Genomic DNA, 13,561 nt, shown 5'->3' with positions numbered 1-13,561 from the left:
CTTCTCAACATTGTTCTGAACCTTTAGAATGTTCTGTGGCCCACCTCTTATCCTAGAGTCATAGTCCTGTTCGATGTCTGGTAATCATGCCTATTTCTCTAAAATATGCACTTTCTTCTCTTAGGCTACTAATCATATTTAAATGTAGGCCTGTAAGGGCATGAAATCGCGGCTAGCGCGACGAAAATTTTCAAGTTCCATAGACCTCCTCCAAGAGAAAACCAACGATATAATTTTGGGCCCCTTCGAGCTCCCCCCGATTGGGGCTTTGGGGTGCGACAGTTACGGCACTCGAAGATCGCATAACTCTTGTGAACTACCGCTGTTCCACCCACGTCGCGAAAATCAATCATCCAATCGCCGCATCCATTGTGTGATTGGGGTTTTATAGTTTCACTATGGTGGGGAATAATGTAATCACTCTGGGTCTGGTTCAAACAATTCTTTGATGAATGTGATAGGCTACAACAGAGAAGTGGAGAAAGAAACTTTTAGCAGCCTATACTAGCTGTGCAATATACATATTATGTCTTCTACCTATTGAAGTTGCGATGTCAGAACATTAAATGCAATGATACAATCAATTCATGTTACTCTTACATTATGCACAATGCCTTCATGGCCGGACATTTTAAACCGACGCAAGGATTAATGTGCTGCGCTAAATCCTCAATCCATTACGATTCGTTGCGGTGGTGCCGTATGACACTGCCGGAATACTTGGTTACTTCAGCATTAACTTCCAGTTATTATATAATCGAAATCATTTTCTTTGCTGATGGGCCGTAGGTTACCATAGCCGGGGCATAAAAGCCACCTGGTCCCCTCCCATTCTTGACTTGTACATTGTGAATCCATGAACGTGTCACTATATCAGTCGGATGAAAAGCTTTATGTAGGCCTATAGCATACGGATAATTCGCCAATATCAATTTATTTTCGAATATATGAATTTAACAAATATGACTATACTTTTCACCAAGTCTATACAATTTTCCAAATAGCTCTGTGGCCCACCTCAAATTACTCCTGTAGCCCACCCTTTGAGATGGGCAAACTTTTAAGCTCGCGTGCCGCATTCAACATATGATTACATTCGCGGGCCGCACTGTGGTAAAATCGCATTTGTAAACCGAAATCCAAGCTTTTATTCGATTATATAATACTGCAATCCAAATCCGAGTTTTAGTGGCATCTCACGACCCAAGTCTCACACATCAAATCGCAGTGGCGGCTCGTGACAATATCGGGTGGTGGGGCAAGGGCTGCGAGCGACTTTTATCAACATGACGTCACAATGGCGTTTTCCAACGTTAAAAAGTAACTTTAATATGATGGTCACATGAATTTCCCGACAACAGTGATTTTAACGTAGGTGCCGCGAGAGGTTTGCCGGTGAGCCGTGACTTCAAGTGTGGTAACAAATGTTTTATTCATTTTTTTTTAATCAAAGGATTATTTTACAATGTACGTGAACTAAGAATCGTCCCTATGCCACGAATAAATTATCAGGTCATCCTTAGTAGCATGCGTTATGATTTCATGGTATAGTTAGAGATTACGCAAATCGATAGGCCCCCAATTTTTCTAAGCCCGTCCGAAAGTGTTGCGTACACGATCCTGGTGTGCTACGACCACTGAGCTGGTGGTTACGAGTTACGACCAGGTGATAGGCAACCAAAGCGGAGGTACCCGGCGTACGATTGGATCAATGGACTGGACAATTTCTAGACCTCTAATTTACGCTTAAGGCAACTTCGTAAACTAGCCTACGTACGGAGCAAAGATTCAATACGATTCATGTTCGCACTTGACTTGACCAGACTAATTCCAATGACTAGAACTCGAGAGATTGCGTAAGCCTAACTGCAAAGGTCAACGACTTCGGACACATACGCAATTGTTATCTCATAGATTGGGCCTGTCATATTGAATCCAGAACATCAATTTGAATGGTCTTTGAAGAACTAAGGACAGCGGCCTCGGAACTTCGTTCTCGGAACAACATAGTACATTTTGGCCTTGAAACTGGAGATTGTGACGCAACACATACGGCTTACTGTCTATAAGTCTGCTGCGAAATCGCCGTTGGAAAATATATTAATCAATAAATACATGAATGAAAGCCGTAAACTTAGCATACTGTTACATGAAATCATCGAGAAGTAGCATTCGCAATCTCATAACCCATTCCGGCATGGTATACTGTCAAAATCAATACAAACAGACGAACACCGAACTTTGAGTAAAATAGATCGAGGAATAGGCTGATCGAATGATCAGCTGTTAGCCGACATCGAAAATGAAATAGCCATCGCATTAGACAGGGGATTGTAAGCAAATGGTTTGAAGGCCACAATTTCACAGTGAAATGCACATTGGCGAACATTAAATTATGCGAATATTTGAATGCAAACCGAGAATCTTAGTTAGCTGTTTCATGCGATCATCGAGATATACCATTGGAAATATCATCACCGATCTCGTTATGGGACGCAGACTAGATTAGCACAGACAGACACTGGCTTTTGCGTGAGATCCGCAATGATGTAGGTAGGCTAAGTATCAGATCAGCGCACATCTCTACCATACTCGACCTCGAAAACGAAATAACTGCCTCAATCATTGAGTGTCAACTTTAAGACTTGGCACCGCGTTCGATACTAAAATCAAGACATACCGTGCAAAAGCTCATGACAGATCTAGGTATGGAACATCGTTAAAATCAATAGAGACCAATAACGGCTTTTGCGTAAATCTGTTAGCGATAAATGAAGAGTCAGCTCTCACTCGACTTTGGAAACGAAATTACCACCCACATAGTTCAGTGACGAACTTAAAACTTGTTACAGCGGTCGATACTAACATTAAGACTTTACTGTGCCAAATGTCATGACCGATCTCGGTATGGAACATCGTCAAAATCAATGGAGCCCAATACCGGCTTTTGAGTAAAATCTGTTTGCTGTACAATGTACATGATAGATCAGCACACACTGAACTTCGGAAACGAAATTACTACCCTTATCTTTAAGTAGCAAGCCTGAAACTTGGAGCAGTGCTAAATACTACCGACATAGCATACCAAGTTTCAAGAATTATCATGGTGCGAAACACCGTCAAAATCGACATATACCAGCAAAGGTCGACTCAACGCATATCACGGTAACCGAGTTCAGATATAGATACGATTGTTACATCACACCTTAAGGGCGACCGGCATAGTTGCCCCACTTGCTCGGCCATTTTACGAATAGGAGAGAGTAAATGACCGTTTCTTTATTGTGCGCGGCTTTGAGAGAATAGATAGTGAAAGCTTGTTATGAGCGCTACCGGGGCAAGCCCCGGCTAGGCATTCACAAAGCGAAAACACAGAAGAGAATTCGATTTTCGCAGAGAGTTCGCTATGTATGGGCATTTGTTAGCGAAAGCACAAGAAGAACGCGGGTTTCGCTGTGATCTCGGTATATATTGATTGCTGTGCGTGTGCGTCTATAAATGGTTAAATTGTTATTGAACAGAATTTTAGGTGGGGCAATGCCCCAGTTGCCCTATAGGACGAGCCGCCACTGTCAAATCGTATACATTATAAATATATGCTACATTTTACCGGCATGTATACGACATGGAGAGCGCGTAGATAGCAGTCGTACGCAATGCAGCTCCACGGAACATGTCTGACTCGATGGGCTTCTAAATTAGGGTGTATTATTTCACCATGCGGGTCGCATTTGTACTACTGTCTCCTCAGACTATTCAGTACCGACCATTTCGACTACCGGACATATCAATATCGATGTTGCCAGCCAGCGACGGTCATTTATGGCCAGGGTTTTATCGCCGCCAATCTTTTTGGCACCGCACTGATTGATATGTTGCCCGAAACTTAATGCCTTCATGTGTCCTGGCGCGCAAGGGGTTGGCCTCGCAACTCCTCTCTCTCTCGCTCTCGTAGTCCCGCACTAGATATCGTTGCACACGCCTACACTAAAGCATCCTAATGGTGCCCGACAGCGTTTTTAGGGGACACAAGGTCGGACGATAAATCTTGTCATGAATTCAAACCAATTTATGTTTTACAGAAGTCGGCACATTTTCATGATCAAGCCAAGTTGTTGTAATGACTTTCCCACGTGTCACGCTTATTTGTCGATAAAGTACCCAAGACAGTGTCCTCGGAAATCATCAAACGATCCACCGTTTATACGACCTTCTCTTTTCGTTTGCAATGTCCTTGAATAATTGGTTCAAAAGGCCAAGTGCCATATCTATATCATGTATAATTATCAACAACAACAAACGATCCACCGGAAATCACGCCACGCGCGAAGAATTCTCGTTGAAACTCAACAAATATTTCATACTTGGAAGATCGCTCTGATGCCATCGCGACCAAGAATTATACCCGCCGCGGCCCATACTTTGAAAACCTCTGATATAAAGAAACCGAAGACTTAGAGATAATGCCTATATGTATATTAAAAAATTTAAATGTTGATTTGATGATAACGCACATGCGTTAGAAACAGTACCGAGGTTTTATAAACTGGCCATCCTGAATCAATGTGCCGAAATACTGGATGAAAGTAGGTTGTGGCGATTCTTAGGATAGGATGTAAATTTTGATAAGTGAGCAAAGATCGGCTTATAGATATGTTGATTCCGTGTTTGGTCAAGCTTCAGAACACGCAATGCTGACACCGACATCTTACCTTTAAATGCGTTTCAGCAAAGGGTTTACTGTATTAAACCTGCTTGTTTCACGTTCTTTTGTGGGACGACATCAACATAATTTGCTATTGTCTCAAATATTTTACCAATTTTCTTGATTAATTTTGCAGCTCATAATTTTATGAATTGTGCCTAGTATGTTTGGATTTAAATGGTGATTTGAATTGCAGCAACAAATTCATTATAACAATGTCATATTATTCCAAGTAATATATATTGCCTTGCCAGAACAGAACGCCGGAACAGAAGTATGCCTACCATCAGTTGATTCTTAATTGATTGCAGCATTCATAGCATTTATCTTCAACTTTCAGCTTTTTGTATTACTTTAAACAGCTGATTATTAATGAGCTAAGACTGAAGTTTTGAATGATCTACAACTAACTTCGCATATAGAGGACGAATCTACCAAAAAACACGCAGCAATCGGTTTTTCCAATTACAACACTGAAAGGTCTAATCTAAAATCAAAATATTGATCCGAACTAGCTCTTTTCCGTTTCAACTGTCTTGGATATTTAGCAACCGAAGCGTTTCAAAATGCGGAGGCCCCGAGGTCAGGCTATTTTACTGACAATAAAATCAGAAAATGGAATATTAGGATTATGACTTACTCAATATAATGATAAAATTTATTAAGAAAAAGTTTAATCAATTTTTCTAGTAATTTGATTGTTTACAGTAAATTTTAATCAATATTTGTATCGCGTTTCTTGATGCCTTCGTGGGCCGCATGCGGCCCGCGGGCCGTAATTTGCCAACCCTTGAGCTAGACCAATCGTTATAACGTTATACTGATAAACCAGGGCCGGCCAACCCGTGGCCCGCGAGAAGGTTTTGGGTGGCCCGCGAGGTAATTTTCGAAATGAGTAATATTATCAAAAATGGATTGCACAGATTGTGAACTTGCAGGGCCAACCAAAAATTTGATTAGTCTGGCCGCAACGCTTGAGACGTGATGACTAAAATATCAGTTTTGACGCATTAGGAGATCCATGAACCAGTCACATTTTGGTAGATCTTCGTACACTACAATAAAGCAGAATAATTTGCGATAGATTTATCAAAAGTAAAAATTTTGTACACGCTTCGCGCAACATGTTGGTACTCAATTTCTTGCTTTTAATATTGTTACCCCTTTGTGAAAATGAAAGTAAAGAACGCCTAATGTATCAGATTGAGTCTAACTATATTCGCGATTACGAGACAAAGTGTCGTTCAACATATGCGACCTTGCATTTGCGCTCGCAGAAAGACCGTCGACTCTGAAACCTAGGTACAAAATGATTGACGCTTGTTGACCGAATAGTCCATTCCTTGCAAACTGAGCCCAGCGATATACAGCAGGCCCGCAATATAGTCAAGTGACAATATCATTGACCTATGAACTTCGAAAAATTTTCGCGCTTCGCGCGGCTAGTGGCACGCGCAATAGATCGTCAATCAAATGTGGCCCTTTGGCTGAAAAGGTTGGCCACCCCTGTGATAAACGGACCTCGGAAATTCTATGCCTAAAACCACATTACTTATTGGTAGATATTGTGTAGGCTATTACGTCGCAATCACTGGTATCCGTTTGTTTGTTGTTTGTTTGGTTTGGGGTATTCATGGAGTTTGTCGACTACTGTGGTCATTTACACCAGGCCGATATTCTTCTTTTTTTTTCGTAACTGCCGACTTATAGCACGGCCCACCTCTAGGCTTTTGTAAGACACCGCTGACGCGGATGAGGTGGCGAGGAGGAGCCTAGGTAAACCTCCAACACTTAGGTATCGGAATTCGGAAGTCGACCTCGGTCGGACTCGAACCCGTACCCATTGGTGTTGCAGCCGCGGATTATACCACTGCGCTATCTCGCCCCTCTGGTATCCGTATGCTCCACTCGGAAGAGAGGAGAGAAAATCTAGATCAGTCTCTACTAGTTATTATAGCAATGAAACTATTGACGAAATAGGCCTACTGCTCTTTGATCACCGAGGTATTTGATATTGATATGTCGAAAATGTCCAGAGATTGTCTGTGGACAAGAAATACAGACGAAGCGGAACGGCGAGCCTCTTGATGAGGAAAGCGCTCGATTATTCGTCAGAAAAGGACGCAAATGAAGTTTTTCTCCTTTCAACTTCTGCCCATATCCCAGCCATTCGTCTCTACTCGAAGTTTGGATTTAGAACACGAAGAATTTTCGTGGAAAGATATATGTACGGGATGCTTCATATTACGTTCGTGGAGATGTCGCAGACCCACCGATAAAATGACGTATCCAGGGTGAACTGTCCGCTGAACACATTCCACATATCGCATAACTATCAACCATATCCAACTACAAATGATACAAAATCTTTTCCCATCCTATATTTTTCTGTGTTTCATTTTCACATTTTTTAGATCATATACTTGTTACTGCTATTACAATTCATGCTCAATTCAATTCATTTAAAAATATTAGTGAATCATGATATAACACCGGACCACGACCTAACATATCGATCTCGCCTGTTCCGCCATATGCCACCTCATTTTGTCGCTATATTTTTTTGCTTTAATTTTCATTCAGTAAGTATGCCTCGATCTTCTCTACTTCGCCTAGGCCAAGGTAGGTGTCTGATCTCGAAGACTACTCCAAGTCGTTTCGGCTCCTTCCTATCTTTTCATTGTATCGCAGGTTTTTGTGGTGTTTTGAAATGATGAAAATATTATTAAACTGATACTGATCAAAACTTCTAGGGTGGTGCTGGTTCGAAGTCACAGTCATATCAATCCCATACCAATGACGCCTTATCATAACGAAGTCATAACACAAAACGACATGTCTACGCTGTTTTATGGAGGTTATGTCGAATGCAATGTCAAAATCAAACTTCATGGTTGGGTGAGCAGTGAGCACAGAATAGTCACATTTCAAAATACAATTTTTACAAATTTATCTTGCTGCACTCAGTGCTAGATACCAGAGTTGGATCAATTATAATTTGTAATTGTAATTGAATGTAATTAATTACATTTTTTAATGTAATTGTAATGTAATTGTAATTGAAGCATTTTTATTTTGTGTAATTGTAATTGTAATTGTAATTTGACAAAAATTTTGCTCAATTACAATTTCAATTACATTAAATTGCTATTGAGACCTGACAAGCACAACATAAAATAATTGACTTATAATGCATTCTCTTTAAATGTCGACAAGGAATTTGGTGGATCCATTCGCGGAAGCCCTTAACTGCGCCCTTGCGGGCGAAGTTTTTTTTATTTTTACCGCTATGCTGGCCTCGGCTGCCATTGTATACAATATTTAGATTACTAATCAACGGATGGATTCGCAACACGTGACTCACGATTGAATACGCCGAGAAGCGAACTGCTGAGCCGGCTAAAAGCAGCAGAATTGATAGTCCCATAGCTGGCGATCCAAGCGTCGAAATTTGACATGTATGGTCGTAATCGAAAGCTCGTGTCGCACTGATTCCGCAATGAAAGTATATTTCCAGGCAATGGTACCATCCCAAAATAGTCGTGAAAGTCTGGGAATCGGCATTGTTCTGAACAATCGCTGGGCGAGTGGGCGTATTTGGTAATTGTTGTGGTCATGCTGCTGCAGCGCTCTCACTTTTCAGAACAGTCGGCCTTAAACGGCTATTTTGGAGCAGTTACATTGCCCTGACGAGATTTTATTTTGTATTTTCGGAATTAGTACATCAATTGCTTACGATAAAGACCAGATGCATCAAATTTGGACGCATGGATCGCCAGCTCTAGGACTACAAAGTTTGCTGCTTTTAGCCGGCTCTGCAGTACGTTTGTCGGTGCATTCATCCGTGACTCACATCTTGCGCATCTATCCGTGGGTCGGCAATCTACAATACGATTTCAGATCACGATGCTGCATCGTTACTTCGTCTGGCTAACTAACCAGACCACTGGATATTATATAACGTCTTATCTGACAAAGCACGGTTTTGTTTTTACTCCTCATCCTAATTCCTACGTCCCTCGATAAAAATAATATTATTTATTTAATTATATACTATATACGCAAATCCAACACGTGCATATATTATAATACTTTTTCAACGACATACTGCACCCTATCCTTAATCCTAACCCGTAGGAAATTAGATAACTAACATTTTACATTTTCAATTATGTGAGCCATAATTACCGAGCATACAAAACACGCTTATATTACGTCACAATGACATCTTACATAGCATACTATGTACGCACATAAACGCATTTATTACTACACAATCTGAACTAGACTTGAATTGTTGTTAAATACGACGCTACGGTTGTCAAGGAGCACGGTTGAATTTATGATTATTCAATTACATGCTCAACAGCAGCAATTGTAATTGTAATTGTAATGTAATTGAAGCATGCAAGGAGTAATTGTAATTGTAATTGTAATTTGATATTTTTAAAATGGAGTAATTGTAATTGTAATGTAATTGAAACATGCATGAAAGTAATTGTAATTGTAATTGAACTGAAATAATGTAATTGATCCAACTCTGATACCAGACCTACCCCCAAAATTACTTATAAACCTTTGAATCAGTGAGTGACCATCTGATCGAATTTATTTGGAATCACCTTGTAAACCAGGGGTCGGCAACCTTTCGTATGCAACGTGCCAAAATGTCAAAAAATATATATATTACCAACTGGCGTACCAAACATTTTTAATTTTGTCATATTTAGCGTTTCAAGCAAGGAATCCCACCAACCGCTTATCTAGATCTACCGCAGGCAACGGCATTGGTTACGCCAGTGATTCACATCAGTGTTGGGATCAAGTCACTATACCTTCGAGTAACGAGTCATTTCGAGCCATTGCACATTTTGACTCGAGTCGAGTCAAGTCAAGTCAACCGATTTTCGAAGGTGACTCGATTTAAGTCAAGTCACTCGATTTTTGGAGGTGACTAGAGTCAGGTCGAGTCAAGTCAAGTCACGAGTCAATTCACAATTTAAGTGAAATTGCTTTTTCGAAGTATGAGACATTATTACGTCATTGTATTTTGCTAACCGTCTGAAATACAGATTGAGTGGTCAATGATTTTGAACCCATGAAGGAGTATAGAGTTGAATATACACGCAAGAAGGCAATGTATCGCTCACATATATACGTAGAACTGCTAAACTGCCCAATTAATTGCATAGCCTTGGCAGTTTATAGTTACCAGCCAAAATAGACAACAGAGAAACGAATCGATAACATGCAATTCATTACCCATTTACAAATTTATATGATACAATTCGAGCCTGCGCCAATGGTCGAGGACTATGCAAACTATATTAGAATTCAATTTCAATAAAACCAGAGGTTTGGTTACGGTAAGAACAGAGAACAGAAATATACATTTTGCTATTAAATGACTTTACTATATTAGTTTACGACAACGCAAGCTGTAAGCTTCGATCACTTCGTTTGCAGTCAATTTAGTTGTTAGAGAACGATGGATGCCCAGTAAAACGCACGTTCATTGAATGATTGGTTGGTCTCATGGATTACTCCAGCGTTTCGTGAACAATCCGAACATATCCAAGATACAGTGATTTTTCTCGACACCGATTACTTGATGACTTGAAATTAACTCATGAATTTTGCTCCGAGTCACGAGTCAAGCCACAGTCCTGATACGCCCAGTCAAGTTAAGTCAAGTCATTTTAGCAAAGTGACTCGAGTCAAGTCAAGTCATACGAATAAGGTGACTCGAGTCATTCCAACACTGATTCACAGTATTGGTTGCGAAGGGTATAAATTTAGGTCGCTACCGCACTAGATCTATCGCCCCATGTACGTAATATTTGCATAATTTAATTTTGGTCGCGTGATGAACGATCTGCCGTGGTTGATTTGGTCGTTTCCAAGTCAACGGTGTTCGGTACCATATAGCCAACAAGCGATAGGCCCATCAAAGATCTTACGATGGTATGACCTGGTGATGACAAATGTGCCCAACTCTTTATCATACAATCAGTTTGATGTTACAATTCGGGTGGTCCGACACCAGATTTGTCTGAAAAGCTTACGAGATCGAAGTAACGCGGTATATGTTGTCTGAGACCAACATGATTCCTAATTCACATTCGACACGGGCCTCATTATTTTCCTCTCCGGGTCTTATTTGATAAGTGCGGCTCAAGCTGCGGAGCTGGATTATTCAGACATATCGATGTCGAACGTTTGGGCCAACATGCGGGGGTTATTTTATTTCAAGGTTTTATCGCCGCCAATCATTTTGGCAACGCACACAGCGCATGGAGTCGCATTTAATGCTCGAAACGTGTGACAACTGCTGTAGTTTCAATATCACTTTCAGTCTCCATTTTCTCTGCTATCGGTTTTTCCGGGTTTATTTACCGTCCACATTTGGATTATTCCGAAATATCCCAGTGACATCCCCGACCGCAATATCTTAACTCAAAAGCGGGCCGGATATGGGAAATGAAGTACTTGGCGGGCCGGATTCCTGAATCGATACCTAAACTTGTATTTTTCCACCTATACAGGGAATATTCGAATTTCGTGTAAACTTCAAGTTTGAAGCATAGAAACGAAACAGTATTCAATGAATTTAATAATGTAATGTATATTTCAATAGCTTTTGAAGTCAATGTGACATCTGTGGTCGATCAAAGTTGTGAACATGCAGTTTCTCTGAACTCCGGCTGTATGCCGCACGCAAAGAAAACTAAGAACTAAAGAATAATAAAAAATCACTATTATTTATGTCCGAAGAGATAAATGAATAACCTACAGTCACTATAATTTGACGTAGTGAGCAAGTAGTGGAGAATTGCGACAGATTGTGATGGCGGGACGTATGTTGCGCGCCCTTGGTATAATGTATTGTATACGAACGAGGGTTTGGGATTTTTTCCAAATTTACCAAGATATCAAATCGTTACGGTTGAGAACATGCTTAAATGCTAGTAATGCAAGCCTTTTCGTGTTGACGAGCTTACTCGTGAGCTCCACTCTCGCACTCTAATCACACGCACGCACACACACACACACACGCACACACACACACACACGCTACAGAATAACTTACAGTCACTATTATTGGACGTAATAAGCAAGATGTGGGGGATTGCGGCAGACTGTGGCAGAGGGCCAAATTAATATGCACGACCGGAAACTCTCTATGGGCCGCTCAAAATCAAGTGGTGGGCCGGATATGGTCCGCAGTCCGTATGTTGCCCGTCCCTGTCCTAACTGAAGCCAGATTGCGTGGCCATTGGTTCTTATATCAAGAAGCGCATGCTGAAAAATTGTGATGTAGACAACATTGTCAGAATGAAGTAACACAGTGTGTCACCAGCAGTACGCAAAACGTCAGTGTTGCCTGCGAACAACTGCTGCTGATAAACGTTCCTTCTCCATTCTTGGCAAACTACTTAGTAAGGACAGACACTTTCTACCCGAGAATGTAGGAAAGTATCTTTCGTTGTACTACAACAAATAATAATTATTTCTACCATAATGCGTGATGTAACTACTGGAATTCTTCATAGGTCCAGATTTCGTTAAATTGAAGTTTTTCCATGTTAAAATTTTTCAGTTTTCAAGTCAAAAAAGGTTTTTCAGGCCAAACTACTTCGTAGGACAGTCAGTTCCAACCAGAAATGAAGATAAGTAGCCTACAGTACAATTCTAACATTATGTGCGAAAGTGCGAAAACACCTAATTTACATACATGAAGTAACAAATTTTACAAAATGAAGTTTTTAAAGGTAAAAAAATGTGTAAATGTTGATTATTGTAAGACAAAATCTTCCGTTTTTTTCGGTAAAAAAAAATTGCCCAACTTATAAGGCTATTTCTGCGCCGTCATTGTCCAGCGGCGCATTGTTACTATTAATTGTTGAAAAGGAAACAATGTGGCGCTTATCACCTTATCAGTCTGGTGCGCCACGGCAGAAAATAGTACAATTGACTGGAAACGGGTCAGATTACCACATTTCTGTCCAGCGGCACACGCACCATGCCTATCATGCACGCATGGTATACGCATATGTATAATGCACATTGCAAATATGCACACGCAGAGCGTGTTTGTTTATTTGTTTTGTGGTATTCATGGTATTTGTCGACTACGATACACCAGGCCGATTTTTTTCTTTTTTCCCGTACCTGCCGACTTATAGCACGGCCAACTTCTAGGCTTTTTTCAAGACATCGCTTACGCGGATGAGGTGGCGAGGAGAAGCCGAGCTAAACCTGTAACACTTAGGTATGGGAATTCTGAAGTCGATCTCGTTCGGACTCGAACCCGCACCCATAGTTGTTGCAGCCGCGGATGATACCACTGCGCTATCTCGCCACGGGCAAGCAGAACGTGTGTATGTGTCCGTACTTGGTTAAATACATTTTCGGTAATGTCCATTGTCGGTGGTGTCCAATGTCCATTCTCGGCAATGTCCATTCTCGGTAATGTCCAGTCTCCGTGGTGTCCATTCTCGGTAATGGTATTATTGGCAATGGTTTTCTCGGTATTCACCGGACGCCCACGTATAGGCACTCAGGATTTATGACCGCAATATAATTCTGAGTTAGGTTCTGTTTTCGTGTAGGCTACCACCCTGTTCAGCCCTTTAGGTGTGAATACACAATCTTTTCGCTAATAGTGTACGCACAATTAAGAAGAAGATTTAAGAAAATCGCTGGATTATTCAGGTATACCACCATATATTGTACTAGTTCGTAACAGTGGATCTTGTAAATGCGAAACCACCACAGTGGCATAGCTAACAGGGCTTGGACATTTTGATCCAAATTACGCAATACACATCTTACGTTTGTCCTGCGATTGTAGTT

General features: G+C 40.9%; 1 protein-coding gene across 1 annotated transcript in view; it reads right to left on the bottom strand.

Annotated features, from left to right (window-relative positions):
- LOC145439505 (exocyst complex component 2-like) overlaps nucleotides 1-13,561 on the bottom strand; it is a 276,760-nt gene that overhangs the window by 27,104 nt on the left and 236,095 nt on the right. The window lies entirely within an intron of this gene.

Source organism: Botryllus schlosseri, chromosome 5, assembly GCF_051294905.1.
Source record: "Botryllus schlosseri isolate E-star chromosome 5, Bs_hap1, whole genome shotgun sequence".
In the NCBI taxonomy this organism is placed as follows: Eukaryota; Metazoa; Chordata; class Ascidiacea; order Stolidobranchia; family Styelidae; genus Botryllus; species Botryllus schlosseri.
This window is presented reverse-complemented; position numbering and strand designations above follow the sequence as displayed.